Source organism: Falco rusticolus, chromosome 8 (genome assembly GCF_015220075.1).
Source record: "Falco rusticolus isolate bFalRus1 chromosome 8, bFalRus1.pri, whole genome shotgun sequence".
NCBI classification, from domain to species: Eukaryota; Metazoa; Chordata; class Aves; order Falconiformes; family Falconidae; genus Falco; species Falco rusticolus.
The window spans coordinates 60,223,523-60,249,676 of record NC_051194.1 but is presented as its reverse complement, the minus strand read 5'-3'; the positions used below and the strand labels follow the sequence as shown (position 1 = coordinate 60,249,676).

At 39.8% G+C, this 26,154-nt stretch overlaps 1 protein-coding gene across 5 annotated transcripts in view; it reads right to left on the bottom strand.

Annotated features, from left to right (window-relative positions):
* Positions 1 to 11,329, bottom strand: part of GULP1 (GULP PTB domain containing engulfment adaptor 1) — a 162,838-nt gene extending 151,509 nt beyond the window's left edge. For 4 of the 5 annotated variants that reach the window (XM_037398261.1, XM_037398259.1, XM_037398263.1 and 1 more), the window contains exon 1: positions 11,208 to 11,329. The gene's annotated coding sequence lies outside the window, so the exon portion shown is untranslated. The remainder of the gene's footprint in view (positions 1 to 11,207) is intronic. The other variant, XM_037398260.1, reaches the window with a different exon arrangement.
* Between the last annotated feature and the right edge of the window lie 14,825 nt (positions 11,330 to 26,154).

Below are 26,154 nucleotides of genomic sequence, written 5' to 3'. Positions count from 1 at the left end.
ACAGTTAAGAAGTCACCTTCTCCAGACGTGTTACAAGTACATCTGAGCTGCAACATCTCTAAAGATCTTACCTTGTAAAATGTTCCTAGGTACATAGTGAAATGCAAGTTTCAGAAATCTGTCAAGATACGTCAAGATTCAAAAGAAGTTTGCTGGCTAAAAACAAATACACTTTGTTCTGCCTTACGCAAACACTGCCTGGGACTTACATTTCTGTCATGTCTTCTAAAAAGCAGCTGAACATAACACCCAGTTGAATACTGGGGGGCGAGGGGGGGGGGGGCGGGGAATATTTAGACCATAAACAAACGGGATCAAGTTACCCGTAAGCAGATATGCCTCATAGCAAGTACAAGAAACACCACAGCAAACAACGAACATAAATATTCTTCAAGAGCATCTGGCAAAATTCAGCATAATGAATTCAAAATATTCAAAGCAATTATTTCCAGCCCACAACTTATTTCTTGCAGAACCGAGATCTTTAGCATTTTATTGCCTTCCTTACTGTCAAGGCATATTTCTTCAGTAGTTTGACAGTTTTTTCTGCCCTGCCATTTGGCTAAGCAACTAAGAACTTTATTCAGCAAAAGTACCTTCCAGATGACCTAGCAAATGGAGTTGATTTGGATTAAATAGCAACAGATTATTTCAGTGTTTAAGCAGTCACGGGTATGCTGGTAACATAACACATCTCAAATATATTCCACTAATCTTATTAAGTATGCTTTTATTTATCTTCTGCTAAACATCTATTTTATGGTCCATTTCTTCATACCTTTTAATCACTACTCAGTTGCAATGTCAAAAAACTTGAAATCCCAAATTGGAAAGTACAGAGAGTCACAACATAGATAATTCTCTGAGTAAGGAGTACATAGGGGACTGCTTTACATAGTACATAGTGGAATCTTTAGGGTTTATAACTATAAGCATATTTACCATTTTGCATATTTTACACAACAGATTTGTTACAGTTGGAAGCTTTCCCTTCAGGCTCTTAAAGAAGCACATGTAGGCCTATCCCACAAAGCTGTCTGAGGAAGGCATAAAGCAACTGTCTTCAATGACTTTGAGGGTGCAAAGGGAAGAGAAAGAAAGGGGCAAGGAAAAAGGAAGGAAAACGTGTGCACGCAGGGGAGGGAAACTATACCTCTAGTTTAGAGCTGAAAGGATTTAATCTACACTTAAACCAGAAAGCTCTTCCACTCCTCAGCTTTTGCTTGCTCAGCTTTTGTTTATTTTTCTGACTCACTACTCAAAAAGTTCCTAGATCCTAATCAAGCCTAACAATGCCACAGAGGAAATGCAGCTCCAAAATGGGAAGGGGGAGAAAATCTTATTTAGGAATTCTTTATAAGCCATAAAATTATAAAAACTCAGGATATCCTCCAAGAATGGTAAGAAAAATGCTACATAATAAAGCGCAATATCCTTAAGTCATCAAAATATGTCCTGGTTCTGTATTCTGGATATCAAAAGCTTAGACGATGACTGCTCATTCTGATATTAAAACCTCTGTTTGAGGAATCCCAGATTCCTCCAGGAGCAAGGTTCGGAAAGAAGTTAAGGTTCAGGCAACAAGTATCACAGATGAGAAAATTCTTAAAAATATCAGGGAATCAGTGACCAGCTAAGATTTTGTGGATACGCAGTATGTACGAAACACACAGAGTCCGAAAGTCCCAAAAGAGACTTTCCCAAAAAGTCTCTATAGTCAGAAAGCCTCCATAGGAAGAAGCTTTCTACTCCATTTTAAATTACAACCTTGGCCAGCAGAAGGATGTTCCACTTCATCAGAAGTCTCATCTATTAGCCCTTCAAAATTATTCCCTTTCCCCATACAATACCAGCTCTCATCTGTATTAGCTCTCTATAATTTTCTTCATCTGGCTTTGAATAAAATATGTAAACAAATGATGTCGCATGCACTTTTATCAGTTTTTAGTGACTACATTTCTTTCTTTAGAGATCTAAAAGTAAAGACTACATTGCTGCTTTATTTATAAAATTCAGGAATTTAAAAGTAAACAAAACAGACTAACAAGGGTAAAATTCATGCAAAGAAAGACATTTTGTAAGTGCATTCTATTCCACGAAGTAACATTTTCTCCTAGGATACTCTTTATCCTATTAGGTTCAAACTTGGGACAAACAAACCTAAAAGAGTTAAGTAAGCTTCTGAAAATTGTTCACTAAAGCATGTCAATCTTTTCTGAATCTGAGGCTGGTTTTAGAATTCATGGCACAAATTATTTAGATTTTGAAGACGAGCAAAGACTGAAGACAATCAGTTATACTGGGAGCAAGTTGTACATGTATCAATGTGTATGTGTTATGGTTGCCACCAAATACAAAATGCTTATATAGAATTGGCTATAAAATACACACTCCCTTGTTTCTTAATTATCTATTTTAAATGCATAGCTATACGACGCATGGTACCATGGCACCATCTCATTGCTAAGCAGTCATCCCCTCCTTCCTCTTCCCCTCAGAAAACCCAACGACGACAGAGAAAAACCAGAGCATGACAATTTTACATGAACTGCTGTGGATAATGACCAGCCGTTCCCTGCTGCATTTGAGCAAGACTGCGAAGTAAACATGCATGCATAACACAGGACGCTGTGCATTGAAGTAGTTATTCAAAAGCATCGCACACCATCCTTGCCTACTGTGATACAGATATCCTCCTTCCTCGCAGCACCAGTCACTTGAGCAGAAAAATCATTTTTGCTTTGCCAATCAGTGCCAAAGAAGCAAATTCTAGCACTTTGCTAAGAGAAACAGTCAACAGCGCTGCCAGCTGCACTTCAGTTTCCTGACAGATTACTACGATACCTACGTAGACCGTACTTGCCCCGTGAATTTTCCACACCAGCAGACATGCCATGTCTGTAGCCATCAGCTGCCTCATGCCATCCCAGCCAAAACCAGTAAAAAGTGCTGCTGACCACAGCAAACCTAAGTGTCCTGACAGCAGGTGTTACCAGTACAAACACATTATTCAGTACTACACGGCTGAAACACCAGCTGATGATCCGGATTCAAGAGTTTACTCTTCATATTGGAGAAAACTACTAACACAGAAACAGTCCAGCACTTTGATAGCTACATTCAACATCCTCACACATAAAACCTGGGGAACAAAACTGAGAACTCCAGGAGAAGTATTTAACTTTGAAAGAGAAAGCAAGAAATAGCTCATATGCTCTTCTAGTTTACATTTGCTATTAACGACAGACTACCTGTGAGCAGCATATGAGACTGCAGGGCAGTACGGCCAGGTTAAAACGCAGCTTGCCCCTTCTGCTATCTTTCAGTGCAGAAGCAACAGCCTTTGAGAGAACTGAAGCTGGGAACTATGAAGGTCCCAAATGCCCTCTCCCAGACTGGCTGGTTTATTAAGAAGTACAGTTCCGAACCTGTGGGGACTAAGCCAGAAATAGAGCACCCACCGCAGGGTGGGATGGGAGGCTGTAGAATCGCTTTTACAAGCTGGAATGCTTCTAGGCGAGTTCTTTTTGTCTCCAAAAAAAAGCCCCTAATATGCTTTTAATCAAATAAAAGTAGACTCAACTTTGCAGAGCTGCACTAAAGTATAAGGATAGCAAGCAATTCAATAAGAATCCCAAAGTTTTAAAGTGGCTGTGTAAGAAAGTGTAAGAAAATGTTACTTACTTTCCTTCCATCCCACCTTCCCAGTCATGGATTTTGGCTCAGCCCCATCCATACATTGCCTTTCAGTTTACCAGTACATCACATTACACAAAAACATGTGTGAAGTCAAAGACAACCTGTTACTGAGAAAAAACTACTACAAACTTTCAAGATGTATAAAGCACTGCATTGGTAGTTACACATAAGCAGTTTCATCCAGTTAGATGAAATCTGGAAATTATCTCTTTCGAGAACATTAGCATTATACACACTGATGTTGCAGTTTAGCAGTGTTGACATAGTGCATTTCACACCACGAAACACAGCAGAAGCAAACAATTAAGTGCAATTGCTGTACCACGCAGAAAGATAAGAGAATTAGTAACAGCTCCGGCTGCAAAATTTGCCGGAAAAGTATTTCCTCCATCCTAAGCCTATTTGCACAACAGGATAAATTGAATATTAATACAACATATAACTTACAAAGTTAATAATGCAATTTTTAGGCTGCTTGAACCGAAAAAAGTTTGCACTGATCTCAGATGTTAAAGACTTTTGTGTTTACAAATCCACAGTACGCTCTGCTTTAAAGCTTACACATGTGAAACAGATTAAGGGGCACAATGGTGGGGGTGAGCCTCTCAAACTGCTTTCTGCAAGCTACATGGTCCTCTGCTACTATTTTCTGTCCCAAGTAAAGATTCAGCATCATATTATACCATACACACTTCACCTCTCACTATTACCTTATTTTAACAAGTTTTCTCACTTATTTTAATTACATTTACTGTAAAATAGCTGTTATTTGTCCATACCGTATTCCGCAATATGAAACCTCCATTTAACTCTAACCCCAACTGCCCACTGCTTTGGAAGTGATGGATCTGTCACCTTATCAGTTGGGAAGCAGGAAAAAGAAGATATCAGCTAGTATTTTCAGCTCTAGCACCAGATCTCCTTTGACTTCAGCACATGAACAAGCAGTTAGAACCATCAGCAGAAGCCTCTTTGTTGCATCTGGATATAAACACGGATGAAAATGAAACCTTTTGACTAATATTTTTCTCCTTTAAGACTGAAGCATGTATCAGCAGAAGCTCAGACACACCGGTGCCATCACCCATCATTTTAGGGCAAGTTTCAGAAGCTCTGTTTTTCTTGAAGACCCAAGTCCTGAAATTTTGAACTTATATTAAAAAAAAAAATCAAAATCTGTTTTCAATACAAAATAAATTTCAGATCTATGCAGCTGCAAAAAAAAGAATCTTTAAAGAAGGAAAACAATACTAAATGTTCAAAAAACCCAAAGCCTATTATATTATTTTTAATTTCATTATTTTATGATTCTTTTGCTAAGAAACCTGACTCATGATCTTTGCACACATGCAGCTGCCAACACAGCATGTAGGAAGAAAGCATTAGAGACAGCACATAACTGCACAGCAAGGCATTTGGAAAGATGGTCTGGACAAACGTTAAGAAAATAGGTTTAAGAACACATCAAACTCTTTTAAACAACTCCTAATGTAATTGGCATGCAAAAATGACTGCTGTTCCAAACAACATTTTGAGTTGTGATTGCAGGAAAAAGCATTTTTTATTGGGAACACAGTCCTTTATCCAGGCTCATTACCTCACTCCTGTTATATTTTCCAGAAGATTTCACAACAGATTAGGAAAATAATGCTGCTGTTCCAAGAGATACCTTCTTTAAAAAATGTACACACACACACAAAAAAAAAAAAGGCTGTCAATCTGAAAAAAAGATAAAATATATTAATATTAGTACATTTATGCATAGGAAAAACAGGTTACACAGGGCAGCAGACAGAAATTGCCAGCACTAGGAAAATCGCTACTTGCCAAAGCTCAGGAAGGACAGATTGCAGCTGTGAAGAAACCAGCTCTCCAGGGGGGTCCCCCTACCACAAGGAGAGTTGCAAGACTGAGGTGAGACTGGGGAATCACCTCCCTTCCAGCCACCTTTCACCACTGCAGCAGCAGCCTCACCCCAGCCTTTCACCTTGTAGAAACCAAGTTTGACTTTCCATAGGCTGCTGAGAACTCCGAAAAAAAACTTTTAAGGGCTACACGGATTTAGAGTGTCCTAGATCACTTGGAAAGTTTAAGCATAATGTGAAGTTCCTAATGGCCCATCCTGCCTAGAAGGAACTGAAGATCTAACATCTGCATTTAAAAGGACAAAAATGAAAATAGACTAGACTATTAAATGTCACAGCAGGCAGTAGCCAGGATTGTATTTTGCACACTGTGTTACTACTGCATTCTGCCTTTGTCCAAGATTGCCCCCATTAAAACTAGGGGGATGGAGAGAGCAGAGAAAGAATGAAATAAAATCATATTAAAGATCTTGAATAGTTTCAGAGAATGCAGCAGTACTCAAAAAACTATTTCATTCTATCTAAAAATAGTAAGTAGGAATTTGAATGTAGTTTTTGAAGTGTTCATGTTATTTTAGGGATTATGAGAAGATTGAAGCACCTTGGAGCTTATCCATCTCTATCCCCTAGTACTGGAGTACGGACATATCCTGCTCCACTACAGCAATACAGCATGCTAGAAACAGCCACCAGACACTTCCGAATGCCACAAGACTTGCCTTAAAAGTCTTAAATTTTTAAAAATAAAAGTATTATTTAATTGCACTAGTCAAGATCTGTCTACAGCACAGGAATAACCAGAACGTCTAAAGAATTCCCCCAGATTACAGTTCTACTTTCTGGTGACAAAAAAATCCAAAATCTAGCAACTTTTCTTCTTAGTGCCATAGAGCTAAGATAAGAAAGACCGAGTCAGCTGCAGTCTCTGCTCCAACCAGTGCATTAAGCGAACTGTTTACCAAGTTATACTTCTGCAAACTCATGCAAGGCAATGGTGTTGATCAGGTATCACTGGCAGAATAAACTGAAAACCATTTGGCCGCACAGAGGTTTCTGAATCTTTATAACCGCAAGTGAGATAGAAAATGGAGAAAAAACAGCTCAATTCTCAATTCAGAATAAAATCTGAAAATGCAAGCTCAGAGTCAGACATAAAATGTATGCAGTACTATGCAAAGTGAGAAGAAGATACAGTATAAATTAATAAGCTGAGTAGATCAGACTCTGGAATTAAAATAACAAACAGAATCTCTCAATGCCTGCCCTGCAAAATAGAAAAGAATTCTGCAGAAGTTAAAGATACCCAGTGTCTTAACCTAAGAAGCTTTCCAGTACTCCTTTGCCACATTATCAAGTAGCCTGTGTGAAACCACTGGCGTTAGGAAGCCCAAGTTCTGTTCTTGCTCTGATGTAAGCTTACTAATTACGTGGCTGTGGAAACTCAGGTCTTATCTCACCTACAGAAATGTTTGTTCCATTAAGCTACCCAATTCTACATTCTCTCTTTCTTTGCCTAGTATGTAATTACATCCCCAAAAAGTAAGTCATTTCAACCCGAGGAAATGATAATATTTTAATCCAGAGCACCCTCTTAGCTTGGTGATTAGAACATCTGCTTAAACTGGCAGAGGGAAGGAGGAACGAAAGCGTAAATTCTTTCCTGGGAATCCATGATGAGTTTCCAGCTGGATAAACTCCCTGTTGAAATCCTGGATAAAATCTATGTGGTAACATCATTTCCTTCTCTTGATGCTCAGTTTAGCGTAACAAACATGTTTTGAAACCATACAGCGAGAGGAGGCATTTCAGATGACCTTCTGCTTATGAGACGGGGTAGAGCTGCAGCCCCGGTAGAACGGATTTGTAAGACTGAAGAGCTACTACTGACCATTCCCAGAGCTCCTTCAGTGCCCTGGGCAAACGAACCGGCACAACAAGCAAGGCCTACACTGGCATTTCTAAGATGGAAAGGGTGGGCAACAACTCACTGTAATGCTACTACTGCCTTCTGCCACTCCTGCTAGGTCACAGGCATACGCCTTCAGGACAGACCGCAAAATGACAGGTAGCTGAACACACGCAATGCCTCCTTCCTCCCGCCCCCGGCCACCACAGCCACCAGCGTAAACCCCCACGGAGGCTACATGTGAAATGGCAACAGTTGGGGTTTTTTTTGCGGCAAATCCACAAAACGATTTGATGTAGCATTGAAGTCATGGGGCATCTTCAGCAAAGCACCAACAGCGGGGTAGTGAGACCAGCTGCCTGGAAAAGGCCAGGGTTCTGATCTCAAGGGATTTAGGCGATACTAGGATGGAACTGACTTCCATTGGGAACAAGGATACTAACGAATAAGTACCTGTACAAAAAGTTACACCTTGAAGGTAAGAGAACCAAAGAGAACGTTGTTAGACAGCTATGCAGAGGCACTATGTGTTCTCACAGGGACAGTATTTGTTCTTTTCTGGGATACAACCTGATTCTCCAAAGGGGCTTATCCCTTCAAAAATCAGATTACAGTAAGGCAAAAAAGGGGATGAGGAAAACGTTTATTTGTGCCCAATTAGTGTATTCTTATATAACAGGTTTATTAGAGTCATTAATTGAGGAATTTTTTTTTGTCTCGAGAGAAGATTTACTTGAAACACAGCCTCAGCCTCTGCCATGCATTTCACTGTTGACAATAACTGAAAATTCTAAGGGAGCAGTGATTTTTGTGAAGTGAACCCAGCAGACTTTTCAGCTCTCAGTGCTCTACTCCCTCTCTTGAAAAAGCTGACAGAATTTGAATCCTGCTGCAAGTCACATTAGATATGTCAACAATTCAAGGATAAGGCAGTTCATTTTTTTGTTCTCTTTCAAGCTACATTAGTCCCCCAGTTCAAGCTAAACTTGGCCTTTAATTATCTCATGTGGTAGTTCTAATTATTTTCTTATGACATGTTCAACGAACACGCTCTTGAGAAATTATCTCAAGAGAAAAACTAACTCTATAATCATAATACAAATGCCAGTTTATTATATATGACCTCTCGAGTTCTTCATAGACATCTTTGGATTATGACTTCTAGAGCACCCAATAATATTTATGAATTTTTCATGAACACACCCATGCAGACACACTGCTATTGAACTATGAGATGTAACTTTGTCTACAGGCAAGAAACTAACAAATTATTTTAATGAGCTTGTAAATGTCACATCAGGTGAGTATTCCGCAGAGCAGTAGATGCAAAAGCTTTGAAAAGATTACAAAGTTGTCACCAAAGACTAGAGGAGGCAGTACCAACCAGTAGTTTGTGTAATTAGCACTCTCGCTGTCCGCTCTTGTTAACTACACCCTCCTTCCTGGTCCGCTAGTATCAGTTTTGTATTTTCCCATGTGATTTAAAATGCTTTACACAGAGCATCATAGTGTAGTTCACTGTTGCAGTCTAGCATTTTCTCCCTTCTTTTTTTTTTTTTTTTTCCTGGCTTCAAAAATCATTTTAATTTCTGTACTCATCACTCGCTGGTCACGCCCAATGTTTTGCTGGATCACGTTTAAGACTGTCATCATTACTTCCAAGGCAACCTGATTTACACTTGCTTCTGCTTATTTCTAGTCTCTTTTCACTGATATCCCTGCCCTGTAGCTCTGCTATAAGCACAAACCGAACTGCTCCCTTGCATCCTTCGACACTGTGCCATAATCCCTAGGCTTTTAAAATAAATCACTCACTCTATTAAACCTCTTCACATAAATATATGCCTTTAAGGAAGCCTATAATCACTAACACATCCATACACTCAAAAATAAAACGCGTACCAAAAAGTGTGAGGCTAATAATCATAAAGTAATCGACCTTTTTTCCCCCACTATTTTGTTGTTCCTTTCCCCGAGTGCACATGGATAATCTCCAAATATCAGAGGTTGTCCCTGACATACTACTACACAACAAATCAATCAAGCAAAACTACAGTTACGAGGCAAACTTTTCTGTTCATTCTGAAATTTCCATAAAAATAGAAGCTTGACCTTCAAAAAGATTTCTTTTTCCCCCTTGGGTGAATTATTTTGTCTCATTTTGATCATCATCATAAGCTGCAGACATTTGAAGCTCTGAAGTATTGCCTATCACTACAACAGCTGAAAGGTACCACCAAAGTTGTAAGTTAGTGTAACGTGCAGGGGAAGAAAATCACAGAAAAAAAAACTATTTCTAAAAGGACAGGTTCACCGTTATTCATGTAAAGTGTAAAAATGGATGCTTATTTACATTTATACTGAGTAGACTAATTAGATTGCTAAAACATTTTGTATGTATCTATGCACATTCAAAGCACCTTCCTAACCACCTTCTCACATTGCTTTCCAGTTTATTAGGTTTTTTAACATCTTTCTCGCTGTAAGACAACTTTCTAAAAATTTGCAGCTGCAGGAACTGAAAATTTACCAAGCGAGAGCTGCACGGTGTTTAAGTTAGAGATGTAATGACCGATGTATGGATTTGAATGATGTTCAAAAGAGACCCCAGAAATCTGGTCCTTGGGGAGGGGGCAAACTCCTCCGTATGAAGGATACAATTAACCTTTACAGGCCTTTGTCCAACTCAGTTCAATAAATGACAAGGGCGGTGAAATTAAATGAGCAACGTACCATTCTGTATTCCCCCAGAGAACTATCGAGCAACTTTCAGACCCCCTTAAACGGTGAATTTCCCCCTGGATCTCCCTCACCCCGCTGACATCAAGCCAGGGGCTGCAGCCCTCGCTCAGATTTCAGCCCCCCAGCCACAGGACGGTGGCACAAGCTCCTCCAGCACCCGGCTGCTCCACAGAGTTAAAATTAACTTGGTGGCAGGGGGTTGCCTCCGCCAGCCGAGGATCCTCTCGCTCTCCCCCGTAAAACAATTGTGCGTTCATCAGGCTCGGCGGCGAGCTGGGCTCAGCTGGGCTCGCCTCCCAGCGCCGCCGCCGCGCAGCCCTCGGCAGCAAAACAAAACCTTGCCTCAGATAATGGCTTTACTGTGCTTACTAAGGGGAAAAAAGGGAGAAGTAAGAAGGGAAAAAAAAAAAAAAAGGGGGGGGGGGTGTACAAAACAGAATGAGATTATTTCCAGCTACTTGAAATTACAAAAAAAAAAAACACAAACAAACAAAAAACAAAACCAAAAAACAAAAACACCAACTTAAACCACGGCAGGTCGCGTGTTCTACATCGCCCAAGTCCTTACGGGTGTGAAGTTAGAGGGGGAAAGCGCCGCGGGCTGCGCCCCCGCCAGTTGCGCCCCCCGGCAGCGGCCCGGCCAGGCACGGCGCTGCCGCAGGTGACAGCCGCCAGCCCCCCGCCGCCAGCCCCGGGCCGCTCGCCCCCGCCAACCGGCCCCCGTACCGCCGCCTTCCCCCCCCCCCCGCGCTGCCGGTGCCACCGGCGAAGTTCCCGGCCCCGAGTCCGCGGCAGCGATCAACAGGCGCCCGGACCCGCCGCTCGCCAACCGCACCCCGGCACCCGCGGGGACGGGCGGCTGCCCCCGGCCCCGGCTGCCCCCGGCCCCGGGCGGGGCGACGGGCGACCGGCGGGGCGAACCAGCAGCCCGTGCTGCCGCCTCGGACCGCGCCCGCCGCCCCCACCGCCGCCGCCCAGGACGGAGCGCCGCGTACCTGGCGAGGTGAAGGAGGGAGCCCGTCCCGCCGCGCCGGCACACGGCGCCGCTCCGGCCCGCTCCCGCCTCAGCCGCCCAGAAAGTTTCCTGACGTCAGCGCGGGCGGGCGGGCGGGCGGCGGGGGGACCCCGCCTGCCTGCCGGGCTCGCTGCCCGCCGGGCGGCCGCTGCTCCCGGGCTCCCCCTGCCTCCCGCCGCCCGGCCGGCACGGAGGCAGGCGGCAACCGGCGCCCGCGGCGGCGGCAGGGGCGCGTCCCGCCGCGCTCGGCAGGGGGCGCCGTCGGGGCCGCGCACGGGGAGCGGCCGGCGGGGCTGTGGCCGGGGCGGCCCGCCCCGCAGCCGGGAAGGCACGGATCGGCCCGCCCGGCAGGGGCCTTCCCTCCACCCGGCTCCCGGCGAGCGGAGTCAGGGTCGGGCCCCCGAGGCGCCGCGACCCGCGCCGCTGTGCCGCTGCCCCGGCCCCGCCTCCCCTGCCCGCCCCTGGGGACAGGGGATAGGGCGTCACAGGGAGCCCGGGGCCGTGGTCGCCCCTCGGGCAAAGGCGGGCAGAGCTGCGGCGAGCCGAGGGCAGCAGGCCCCGCCGGGCAGCACCGACCGAGCGGGGGCGGGCACCTCGCCTGGCATCAGGGCTTAGCTTCCTTCAGCTCTGCCTTGAGGAAAGGCGCGTGGAGTGGAGAAAAAATCTGTGAGGAGTACGCAGTAGTTCAGAAAGTGGGGAACACTGCTCAGTAGCTCTGCGTTCCTCAGGGAAACAGCTTTTGGGGAAAAAAAAAATCCTAGCGACACTTTCACAGGTCTTGGTTAATCCTGCAATGAAGAATATAAATATTTTCGGAGGCTACAGATACATAACATCATTCTGACTTTGAAGACACTCTCTGTGGCATAAAATCCCCATTAAAATGTGGTTTAGAAACACTAGAACGGTGTAGATCAATATATTTTTATGGCAGTCACAGGAAATGCAAGGAACGTAGAAAGGCAAGGGATTCATACCTGCCATATTTCTTTTATTCCTGGTGGCCTTGTGCCGTGATGCTGCCAGCAAGGGGGTACGAAGTGCCTGTGAGAAGCAGGCAACTCGTCTGTGGCTTCTCTGCCTGGGGTTTTTCCTCACAGCCCAGGGAAAGCTGCCTTTTCATTTCTCGTTAATCAATAGGCAAACCTCGAGAACGGCCGTTTACAGAGCAGAACCAAACATCACTGAAGCCAAAGTGAAGTTGTTTTGTCTGCAGTAGGCGTTTTCTTCTTTTTTTAAAAGGCAAGATGGAAAAAAAAGAGTTCAGGGTGGTAATTTACAGTTAGGAGTGGAAAGATCATGATAGAAAAAAACCATGAAGGGTAGAAGTCAAGAGCAGGCAGCCTTTTTAATCAGTAAGCACTAGGTAATTGGCGTTGTGCATGTAATCAATTATGTAAAAAGTTAATTAGCGTGGCTGCCTTTTCCATTCACTACTAAACTAAAAAAAAAAAAAAAAGCTTCCAGAATACATACACAAAAACAAAGCAAGCAAGCAGTGAATTTGTCTGCTCTGGAGATTATAAAGCTTCTGAAATTTTCCATCAGTTTCATTCTGTCCCTCGAAACAGACGCCAGCTTTTTACATGACTTCAGAGTTATTTGTAAACTTTGCTAGCAAACTGACAGACTATGAAGCAGTTGCAAAGGATCGTTGTGTGGAGAGCTGTGACTGTGGTAGCATCATACCAGCTGTATCCCAAAAGATAAACAGGCAGAAGTGAAATTCTGAGAAGGAAAGAAAATAGAAACCACTTTTAGGGAAGTTAGATGGGAATTATATTCTCAACAACACCACAGCCAGGATTTTTTTTCACCATATATTGTCTTAAACATTTTTCGGGGGGGGGGGGGGGGGGGGGGGAGCAGAACCTACCACCAAAAAGCCCAGAACATCAAACAAATACCCAAAATACCCTAATAAACCTGTCTTTACTGTAGTATTAAGACAGTTGAAGTAGTATGTAATGAATTTGAGCAAAGCACTCATTTCATTCACTGCTGATTCATGGCTGGTCAGTACACAAACTTTTATTTTATTTGCTGTTGTTACTGACAGCTACTCCCATACACACTTTGGCAGCATCTTGGTGGAGCTGACAACTGTATTGCATGCATCTCCTTAGCCATTTATGCCTGTCAAAAACCGTGACAGGAAGGATGCAAAGAGAGACAATCCATGAATTCTATGCAATCATGGAAGAAAAGGTAAACTGCTACCAAGAACTTTGGTGTTTAGTAGTTTCTCAGAAATAAACACCAGACTAGTCTATCACAAGTTTGACTTGTTGTGTTAAACATTTAGACTTTGGTTGCCTGTTGTTCATGTTTGTGTGATGGCTTTTTCAAGCAACAAGGCAATTCATATATTGCTTTCTTAGGTAAAACTACATTTCAGTGTCAGGAGGCATCTTTATTTTTGTCATTTCATAACGTACATCCAAAGTTGGTCTTTGTTGTATGTCATAAACAAGTACTCAAACTTGTTAAGTGTACTATTTCATTTTATTTTGATTAGATAGGCTTAGCTGCAGCCTGGTTACTGCATGGAATCTCAAAGTTTTGATCTATTAAATATATATATTTATTTGTAAATTATGGACTCTCTTACATCTTTTAACTTTCCCAAAACTATGTCTTAGCAGAATTTTATGAAAACTCTAATAAAGGTCGTCAAATCAATCACAGCAGCAAAGCAGAACATACACTAGACAAACAGAAAACATTCTGGCTGTTGAAACACGTTATCTTCAGTCTTTCAAAGGTGATTCGGAAAGCAAGTAAGATTAAGGGCACTTTAAAATTCTTTTATGGTACCACAGCAGATTCTTCATCAGAAAAACCTAAAAAATAAATATGATACAGGGCTGGTTTTTTCGTTACAAGGTTTTTCTGAAGTCAAGTATGTTTGATGAAGTCAGGGTAGATTTTGTCCAAAATCAAATTTTATCATTTTAAATGCAATGAAAATACAAGTATAGAATATATTACTCAGGAAAGGACATTTTTCAAAATCCCTTCTGCATGCAAATTTTTTCTTTAAAAAAAGTGAGACACTATAATACAAGGAAAAATACTTAGTACATAGGAAGCTTCATATTTCTTCTGAGATATTTTTGACATAATCTGTATTGCAATGCTTAAATAAAAGGAATGTAGAGCAAACCTATTTTCAACTTAAATTTGATGCATAGTATTTGAAGGGAATAGAAGAAAATGAGATTTCTTTCTTCTGTTGTCATTTTTTTCCATCAATAGTGTCAACCTAGGGATGGAATGAGAATATTAGTTGAGAGGAAAAGTAGAGCAAAAATATAGGAACTGTAACATTAGGACCTCTTCATCTCAATTGTTAATTGGTGTGATCCCGGAGCAAAAAGAATAAAACAGTGACTTCCTCTGTAGTCTAGGTCACACAAAACCTGAAGTGGACAAATTCAGGTCATTACTGGGGGTATCATTCTTGAGTGTTGTGGAAAAGTTGAGCAAAGAACCAGGCGCACAGGAAATGAGAGTGTAACTCAAGGGAGAACAAAATCACACTTACAAACACATGCTTGCCCAGGTAACAGGGTAGCCGTCGGTCAGATCATCAGAGCAGACGTTGCTCTCTTGAAGGCAACTATATACCATCATGTTGCATGAATTTTCACTTTTGTTTGACTGTTGACCAAAATCCCTTTTGAGACAGGATTTACTGAGAACGCATGACAGAGGTTTATATACGTTAAAAGATCTGTTACGGAGTGAGCTGAGAGAGAGGGAAGAACATGAGAAAAAGGTATTTTTTCAAGCTTGATTAAATGGAAATGCAGTCATGTTTCAAAATGTGAAGGGTTATTGACTCAAAATCACAATATTTCTTGTATTCCTTTTACATTCCCATTTATGAAAGGATTCTTGCTGGTGATTTGGTACTGTTTTCCTGCATTAGTATGTTTTACTCAGGGTTTTTGTCATCACTGTAAAAATTTAAGAACTATTACTTTAATTCAGTAGGTGGTTTGGGCTACTCAGTTTTCTCAAGGTGTCTTAATTATTGAGTTGTTAAACTCTACTCAGGGCCTGAGGAAAATAGTGTCAGACAGATGAGAAAACCAGGGTGTTGACAATGCTCAGGTGTCGGTGGTGGCGGAGGCAACCGATTGATCATTTTAAACCTGAGCATGACAGGTATCAACTAGGAATATGTCTAGAGAGGAAGGTCTTCTATGCCATACCTCATAGAGTTTCCATCCGCAAGGGGGTCACGCACTGTATTCTTGAAGCTTTTTGTAGAAGTATGTAACATTAGAGATACCGTAGCCACCATTATGAAATATTTCCAAAACAGAAAAGCAAGTTCTCATGCAGAACTTCTCACAAACTAATTATTATATTGTATACCTCACCATCTACAAAGCCAAGAGAAAGAAACAGACTTTGAGCATTTCATTCTGAAGTTTTGAGAAAGAGAATCAGCAATAGAGAATATTCATGAAGAATAAAATGTTAATATATGGTATTTTTGCAGAGAACAAGAGTTCAAAATGCTTAATATCATTGCCTTTTTTTTTCTGAACCTGTTGTCCTTTGAAGTGCAGCAGAATGCCTACTTATGAAAGTATTTGAAATGGTTTAAGTTGCTTACTCCATGACAAAAACCTAGAGCAATAAGACAGCCTAAAAGCTATCCACGCTATTAGCTTAAGACAGAAAGAATAAAAGAAAACATCACTCTATGGTCTACACTACCTATGGACTTCAGTTTTTAAAGCTGTCTAGTATTTGAAAACAATACAATAAAAAAACACTCAAGGGTGCCTAAGTAAAATTTGAAGTCTGCTGTCACTAACTTGCAAGGTTTTTTTCCTGTGGATTTCAGAGACAGTAATATTATAATGTATTAATAAAATATTTATACAAGAATAAAACCTTCAAATAGAAAAAAAAAATCTTTTTAAAGCCTTTGCTTTTAGGGCTTCTCTTAGATTAAATGTTAGGAAAGAGATTGAGCTCTCAAAGAACCTCTACTACCAGGACATAAACACTACAGCGTCCATCAACAGGTAAATTGGAAACTAAAGTCTTCAAAGCCATTTAGTGAAATAGCCTAGGCAAGGCATCACAAAAGCCAAGAACTGAAGCCTTTAATCAAGGCCAAATCAATATTTTATATGCATGTGTCATAGCCCAGACTTTCCTCTATTTTCCTTTGCTTTTCCATATGTAATACTTCATTCTACTTTATGCAAGATTGTATGAAGATGCATGTGCAGTTAAGGATGAGGTTTACTTCTTTGCACTAGGTATGTCTCACCAAGACTGTGATTTATATCTCTAAGACAATGTAAGTGATGCATGCATTTAGTGTGCATGTTAAAACCCCTTGGATTATTTTCCATGTACAATGTAAAGCTGAAAAGTTACAATAGAGAAGAAATTTGGTAATACTGGTAGAAGGCTAGAGGAAGGGTACGAAGGCTGAAGACAGCACAGGGTTAATATAGAAACAAAGACCCTAATACTGGAAAAGAAATGAAGCGATGTTATACGATATGCATTTGTGATCTGTAGGAGAGGGAATAAACATTCAATTACAACCACACTTCCAACTGCAGTCTAGAGTGTAATTAATTATCTACTCTATTTCTATTCTGCAGAAATGAACTGTCTTTTCTTTTAGTCAGCTGTACCATCATGGATTGTTAATACTAGCAAAATCATGGCACGTTTCTTGCTTACTCATTTGTCATAGAAAAGCCAGTGTTTTTTACAGAAGTTCAACACTGTAAATAATTTTTATATATGCCCTCTGTCCTGGAATATACATGTCTGGGAGGCAGAAAGTGCCATTAATCTCCTCCAGTGGCTGTTCCATCTAAGAATACGAATCCTAATAAATTCCAGACAATTAGGTTATCTTTTTAAGTAAAACAATAGCAGTAAGCATCACTGTGGAGTTTGGGCTTGATGGTTGCCAGATTCTGGCGCAGACTTCTTCAGAGCTGATGTAAGCAGGGGAACAAGCAAGGAGAACAGACCACCATCCTTTAATTGATAACTAACCCCTGAGTTAGTATCTGCAGATAGAGACTTTGAACAGACTTGTTCTAAGCTTCTTAGGTACTCTTCCTGAATTACAGGAGTGATAAATGAACTATAGAATTATTTAATTGACAATTGATATGTGTGATTTATGAACACATTCATAAGTCTTAAATGCTTTCACTGGACACAAGTTCACACATTTCCATAGCTACCAGACTGTAAGACTTTTCTGTTATTCCCTGCCAAACATTTCAAACTGGAGCTTTTTTCCATTTTCTTGGTAGATATCTCACACCATTATTACTGAGTTTGTCCTTTCAGAGTAATCTTTTCTTATGCTTTAGGATGAAAAATGGCTCAGCCTGTAGACAGCTTGTAAATGGACTTTGATGTTGCAGGTAACATTCAACTCGTCTAAAAGCTAACAGTGTGTTATATAAAATAAACAGGTGCAAGGAACTTGTAGAGTCTGGAGAACACTAAAACATGTCTAACAACCCACCTATGACAGATACCATACCAGGCTTCCTCACGTAAATATATGTGTCTGTCTTGGAAGTGTAACTCTTGCAAAAGTGAACTGTGGTCTTTCATGCCCACGTCTTCAGCAGTCCCGTAGATCTGCCTTTAGTTATGGACCAGGCAATCCCCCCAGTCACCGCTGTCTATCTGCCACAGGCTGAGGTTAAAAACTGGCTTCCCCTTACTGGATTCAATTAGCATTGCTGTTGAAGTGCTGTTCATAACAATGATTTTCAGATGCTTTTCATGAAAACAAAGAACGGTGAGTTAAAGGAGCAAACATTTCCTAGAATTTGGGCCATACATGGGACTATCTCTGGAACAGCTATTGCTTAAAACTAACCTGAAACTGGTCAGGAAAAAAGCCCAGCTGACATTTCAAAAGAAAGGCCATAGAGAGTGCATTTTAAACTGATACATCATTACATGGAGGTACGATACCTCACCTGAAACTTCAAACATTGCTATTGATGAAGCAGCATTTTAATACTGTTCAAGACAAACCCTAACTCTACCCAGAACTCCTACATCCCCCTAGCAACTATTTAACATTCAGCACATCTCAAAATGGAGCGTAAGCATCCCTTTGAAAGTAATAACAGCCGTTCTAATCTGTGATGGTTATTATTATATTGCTCAAAAGTCACAGATACTTGTCCATTGAATAAAGAGCAAAACAGTGCACAGAACTAAGCTAATGCAACACGGTGCTGGGCAAAGCATAGTAGTATACTACAGCCATACCAAAGACCACAGGTATTTGTTTTTCTGGGTGCTGGACCTTGTAGTCTCCCTTCATATAAGGGCATGAAGCGAGAAAATGTTACTTTGTTTGATTTTGGTAATGACTAATCAGTCATTAGTCTTCTGTAATAAGGTATTTCTTCAACCACCTGTTTCTTGTTAATTAATACCTAGCAAGTACATTTATCCCTGCACGCTAATACTTCCCAATACCAGCTCACAAGTGGAGCCTTACAGCCAAGTACCAACACACACTTTCACACCCCCATACGTACAGGTGGAGTGAATTTCTGGTATTCATTACTTATTTGGATACCTACATCTGTGTCACCTATCCTATCCATGTCAACAAACAGGAAAGAAAACATACTTGTTCAACCAAGCAAAAGATAGTTTCAATTTACAAAACCAGGACTGAAGTTACTAAAGAAAACATCAAAACAATAAAATGTCCATCTGCTACCAATCTTCTTTCCTGCCCATCATGTAAAATTTCTAGGGCATGTTTTAACTATGGAAGCAAAATCAACAATCTAGCGCTACTGTTTCCCTTTCTTTTCTCCCCACCTAATAATCAAGATTACCTTCAAAATTAGTGTGAGAAAAAGGGAAACTTTGACTAACACTGGGTTAAGATGATGACAATACTCTCTAAATAGAAATTTCTGTAAGAATCATGCATACTTTTCAGCATTCTCAAAGTCAGCAGATGTTTTCGTGGAGACCATACACAAAATACACAAAGATGACTGAAATTTCACATTTGAAATTGGTTTTCTAAATCGCTTTTTTTTCTACTTAAATACACTCTTCCCATTTCCCAAGAGAAATGATGCATTGTTTTCCTTAATGTATTTTGTCTTTTCCTTAGATGGATTTTATTCTGACTTTTCATCCTTTCATGACTTTCATGGATTAGAGCTGTCCCACTCTCTACTTTGCGCTCACTGCTCTGTCTTCTTCCCTAATTTTTGGATGGGATCTAGCAGTTGCATGGCTTCAGGTGAGTCTCTGCTTTCCTGATGGTCCAGGTTTTAGTAACAGGAGGGAACACCCCAGGGATGCAACATGTGACCGCAGTCCTAAAGACATAATATTTTTTTTGTTTACCAATGAATATCTAGTTTCTATCTCTACTCTTTAAAATGTCACTTCTGCAACTAGTCTTACTACTAAATAAGGGAAGTGTGAGCAAATACGTTCTCATATTGACAACAGTTTACAAATCAACTTAAATATGTTGCTATTGCAGCGTCTTGCATGAACCCGCAACTCCTTATGTCATAACCCAGCCATGCTTTATTCATAACAATCCTCTTGAAGCCAAATGTTGCTACATGAGCTTTTTGCTCTACTTGCCCATTTTACCCTAAAATTTCTTACATACTCCCTACAGGAGAAGAACTCTGCTCTCTTCCCATCTTCTTACTCCTTCCATGAATTTTCCAGAACCTCCTACTCCATTTACCTTAAGTTCTCTAGTCCTTGTAAAATTTTCCGCTTCCTAGTAAGTGGACTCATCCTTCCCTACTGAAAAAAAAAAAAATGAAAATTTCAGCAATTCTTTTTTCATGTTGCACATAAGAGAACACGAAGGATCTTAGCTAATCTTCCTAAACTTAGAATTTTTGTTCCTGTTGTATTGAAAGCTTCTTAGTTCACCCTGAAGGAAGACATCCTTTCAGAACCTTCAGCTTTTGACATTTAGAATGGCAAAGCTGTTGATATTCAGGAAGAACTAATGTACCAATATGGCAAGTAATTTTCCATTAATGTATGGCTGATTATAATGATACAAAGCAGAAATGCCCCTGGAAATACCTCCTACCACGCCACTGCAATCTCTCTTGTCTAGCTTAATGAAGCTAAAGGATGTCTGCTGGGGCAATACAGTCATATTCACCAATGTCAGCAAATAAAATTAGCTTCCCTAGAAAGTGTATTTTCTTGATATTTGCTCCTATTTTTCCTTTAATAACTTTTCTCCCTGCTGCTGTCTCTAACAACATATTTCTGAATCATTACTTTTGTCAGTGACTTGTAAGTTGTTTTCTTTGTCTTCTTTTAATATCTTAGTTTTGCTAATTGTTCATCTGAGAACAATTCTGTGTCTTTTTGCTTTCGTTTGTTGCTGCTCACTTTTTTAAATGGTCACAAATAGTTTTATTCCTATTTTACGCCATATTCTTCTATTAGATATCATTAAATATTGACTTTTTGACAGTCTTTTCTGATATCTTGTTTGTTCAAGGTTCCCCCGCCTCCATCTTGTGCTTACACAGCACGACTGAGCCAACTTCTAAGCATCCAACATTGCACTGAGCTAATCTCTGGTGGCAGATCATAGCACCAGTCTCATGGTCAGATGACAACAAATAGGACAAAGAAAAAGATAGCCGTCACTCAGTGCATATTTATTCCAGGTAGAGATGTATACATCCGCTTCTCAATTTGCTGTAGAAGACTAGCACATGCTCAACATCATACCTGAGTTGCAATGGAAGAGCTCAACTGGTTCTAAAGCTCAGCTTCACCCATCAGTTCACCTTGTTTTACAAGTATTATACATTTGTCCAAAAATCAAATTCCTGTTGATGTGCAGCCTCAAGTACCTTCTGGACAATCAGACCTCCTCACGTTCTCTGCTCATACATGAAACGCTAATGAACACTACCAATTTCCATTTTCTGTGTCTCTGAAGGGCACAAGGTGGAGGCCATTTATTTAAAACTACAACAGAAGAGAACTACAACTACTTGACAACCAACATACCGGGAAGTAAACATACAGCACAGATTAAACATTGCTATGAGGTGAATGCCAGCTTCATGGTTACAGCAAACATCTGCCTTTAATCTATATTGCTCATTAGCTGGAAGTATTGCACACTTGGGATTAGTTATAGTAAATAATGCTGAAATGGATACCACATGGATACATTTTTCTTGTATTAATGTGAGAACTGAAAGGAAACAAAACAAAGTGAAACTCCCCCAGTAAAGGCTGCTTGGCTGTAGTTTGTTATGCAGAAAAGGTCAAAGAAGATCATGTGATTCCTATGGTAATTTCTGATTTGCAAAAAACATTTCGAAGGATTACTGCCCTTCACCCTTAAACACTTACTCCCTTACCTTTATGTTGAGCTGTTTGTGTGGCCTCTTCACAAGTTTTATACAGATCTTGTGTTGAAGAGAAAAACCTAGATATATAGGGTTCATATTTTCTTTTTCACTTACTTATTTGAGAGCAGGATCTTAATTACCAATAAAGACAACTGAAGAGAGCAAATTCCAACTGGGAGAGACTAAAGGGAGAGGGAAATAACAGACTAAAAACAGCTAAAATCAGGAAATAACAGACTTGAATCAGCTGTAGGCTGACAGAAATCACAGGCTGGAATCACATTGTACAGTGGGGTGTTTGTTTACCTCCTCAAAAAGGAAATTACTCCAGTTTTGGCATCATCCTTGAGCTAACTGATACCACCCTTTGGTCAACAGATGCCTAAGGAATGCAAGATTGGCTTCTCAACATGAATTGCAAATGAACAATTTTCTTTGTGTTCACTTCAATGTCAATTATGTAAGTTGTTCTATTCGAATGAGTGGGATTGAGATTTTTAGTTTTAAAACCATAAATTAAGGTATGAAGAGCTCACTGTCTAACAAATTATGCCTTTGTTCTTTTCAGCCAAAAGTCTTTTCTAATCATTACTGTGACATTTTGGAGGATTTCATTAGTTTCCATCCCCTTAGAATTACTGTTTCCTAGCACACACCCCCTTTTAGTTATGTTTATCTTGGAGAACTCCTAGCATATAAATTTTACTTCTAAAGCAAATTTTAACATTATTTATAAACTCCTAAGAAATCCAGCAAGCACATACTGTTACTTCAAAAGAACTATTCAGCCCCTCCAAAGAGATAAATTTCCAGAGAAAAGTTTGGGACACAAGTCTTAAACTCCTTTCTCAGATCAAGTGTGCATCAACAGGAGAATTACAAGCATTTTAGATTTGTAATTTTATAGTCCTGTAGAAATACCTAGTTAACTAACCAGATTAACTCAATAATTAACTCACATGGGTGTTTGAAAATTAATTACTTATTGTTTAAAAACCCCACAGACAAAGAGCAAAAGTCTGCAAAACACATCAAGATCTGGGAAATCAGTAAGAAAAAAAGTAACAAAGATAGAAATCCTTGCTCTTTGTGAAACAGGAGCAGAAAGTAAATCAACATCCTTTACTTTCAACCACTTGTTCCTGTGTTTCATTGCATGCTTGTAGTCTGAAATCTGTTTATGCTGTATACCATCAAGTAGGATATTGAAAGCCTCTTCCCTTCATTCACAGCTGATGAGGATAAGGAAAGCAAAAGCGTAAAACAATGTAGCCATCAATAAATGGAGCCTAGCAATTCCACATATCCACAAGCTTAGGATAGAAAGGCATTCCTATGAAAGTACGTATATAAAATAAACAGACTGAAAAAATGGAAGCTGGTGGGAAAAGGAAGATAAAATAATGACAACTGGGGTAACAGATGACCCAAAGAAAGGGAGAGACAAAACCAACTGGATTTCCAGGCTGTGGGACATATTTTGCTAATGGTTTATGCATTGACTGTTTACTATCAGAGCTTACTAGAGGAAAGATCTCAACTTCAGCAAAATAAATTTATGTTTCCCTGCCTGACAGCCATTAATCTATCTCATTAAAAAGAAAAATGTATTTGAGATCAAAGCATTAACCTGCCTCCATAGTTTTCCTTGTACTAATCTTGCCTTTTATGCTGTACCCAGGCATAGTTTATTATTGTAAGCTAGGTTCTGGAATCAGATACCGAAAAGACCTAAAACATCACTTAGCATGTACCCTGCTATTTCCTTATTGTTTCTCGCAGCTGTTTCTCATACTTTATCTAGTCTGAGTTTTTGAAATTGTGACCTTACAAAATAATGATGGAGAGCAAGAGAGAAGAAACATTATAGGTTAGTATGGTTTCAACAAGAAAAAATTAGACTTATGTATGTGAAGCTACATCTTCTGTGTACTTTTATATGAGAGCTCTTTATCAGCATGCACCACATATCACTGCATCTGTCTCTTCATCGTGAATCTTGCTATGCTACACAATGCCAAAGAACATGCAATTGTTAAAAGTTTATGCATTTAAAAACCACATTCATAAAGGCACAGCTATTTTTGCAGTCTTATTACAGTTTCCTTGTTTTGGAGACATCTTCAGCATCAATACAGTTGGGAGTATTCTTTTGCAATTTTATTAAAGAGGAAGGATGGTTGATTAATGTCGCCTTATTGAAATCAACACCAGCTGGATTTTATGTCCCAGTCGTAACGCATAAAGACTGTATGTGTTCAGCATACAAGCAGCAGAACGGAGACGTTCTGCAGCCTGTTTATTTTTCTTATATGACAAAGAAAAAAGCATTAGAAACACAACAGGGGGAAAAGAAACACGAGGGAAAAAGTGGTTTTAAAGACTGAAGTTTGAAGAAAGTTAACGTCAATAGTAGTCAAAAATACTGCTTAGGTCTGTGTATTCATTTCCAAAAGAAACTTTTAACATTTAACCAAAGTATAGCAAAACAGACACAAAGTGCACAGAATCACAAGTTTAAAGAGCTGTTTTCAGAAAAAGGAGGTTTACTTTGCTGCAAAAATATTTTTCTTAGGAAAAAGTAAAAATTCCAGAATAACGACAACCACAGTTGCAAGTCAGCAGTTTAAGTTAGAGGTACTTTGATGTCCTTGGTTTTGAAACGTTAATAAAAAAATCTAAAAAGAAATAAGTAGCCTGTATCAATCCCCATGGATGGATAAGACCTTTTCAAACTAACTTGTTATATCAAACAAAAATAGTCTTCCAACCAGCCCTGTTGAAGGAACATCTGATACCACAAAAGTAGAACCATCCAGCTAAAAACACAAAAAACAGATTTCTGTTAGAAACATTAGCCTGGGAAAAAATATATTCCCTCCTTGAAGTGTAGACTGTATATTTAGAAGAGAAAAAAAGATAAAATAATCATTTAGAGAATCCTGTCAAGATAGATTATTATTATGGGTGTTTCCATATGTAACTTGACTTGCATTAAAACAACAGAAATAGCAAAGTGATAACCTCTGTGCAAGGATACTCCTGACCAGAGAGAAAATTAAAAAAAAAGGCAAGAAGGCATCATTTTCCTCTTTTTTTTATTATTATTTTTAAATTTGTAGCACAAAAATGTATAGGAAGGGAAACAGTAAAAGCCATTTGGTAGAAAAAAATCCAGGTTTCACATATTTAGAATCTGAAGTGTTTGAAAGTTAATAGACTCAGTTGCAGTGGGTTTTTAATTTAACTCCCTGTTTAATGCCAATTACTTCTAAGAGTTAAGAAAGTTAACTGCTCTAGGAAGCTCACCTTGAAGACCAAGTCTGTACACTGTACTGTACAAAAGTACAAGTAACAGTGAATTGACTGGTAGTATTCCATTGCATTATCTTAACATTTGTTACTAACTAGGACAAAATGTATTCCCATTATGACTCCGAGTTTGATTTTGTGCCCTGCAACAAACTGCAGATAATGAGACTGTCATTCAGAGTGGTGTTCAATTGTGGGGTAACAGAGCAAGCAAAAGAATCCTTAGGACAATAAAATGTGAGCACACTGAGGAATAATAGCCTTTGAATTTTTAATTGAATGTATTGAAAGCACTACAGACTAGATAAGGGCACGCTGGAAGCACCTGGCAATTCTCTGTGAACATGTGTATGACTGCACAAATACAAGTTGCTCTATACATTTTTGGATTTGATTTAGGATTAGAACTAAAAAAGTCCACTGAAATTCCTAATAATTTACAAAAGGCATTGGTGTAATAAAATTACAAGTTTTACCTTTTTATAAAACCTGGTGATCAATATAAGTTAATGTAAAAGGGGGCTGTTTGTATTTAAAAATTAGTAAACAGCATTCAGTAAATTCCCTGCATTATTCACAGTTCAAAGACTGCAAGATTAGGTAACCGCAAAAGAAATTCTGCCCTTAATTTTTTGGCAGCAGCGCTGAATCCTAAAATTGGTATTTTTCAGAAGGACACCAACTGGACTTCATTCCTCATTCCAGATGTGTTTGCAGATGGAAAACAACCCTCCCTTTTCCAGTCCTATGAGAGGTAAAGAATATAAACCACACTATTTAAAAAAACTTTTAAGTGCTGATTAAAAATTAACTTAAACTAGAAAATCAGAAACTTGGGTAGATCATTTGCATAAGGGGGTTCAACCATTTTCTAGTAAAGCATCTTTTTTGTGAAAAAGAAAATAATCCAATTAGAAAGAAACATCAACACATTACCTGTACAACTGAGCTGATCACTTGGTTATGTTCTGTAAGTAAAGAGTCTTCTTCCTTTGTGATTATATTTGAGTGTCCTGACGAACAAAACAGATGCAATAGGTTGTTTTTCCTGCATTACAAAATGGAAGCCAGGCAAAAACTTGCCTTGAGGCAGGCCTTAGGGAAAAAATGCCTGCAGATAAAGGTCTGTCTTCTCTTCAGCTTGGCATCAGGAGAAAGTCAGTGCATTTAATAGTATTAAAATCTACTACTGCACCT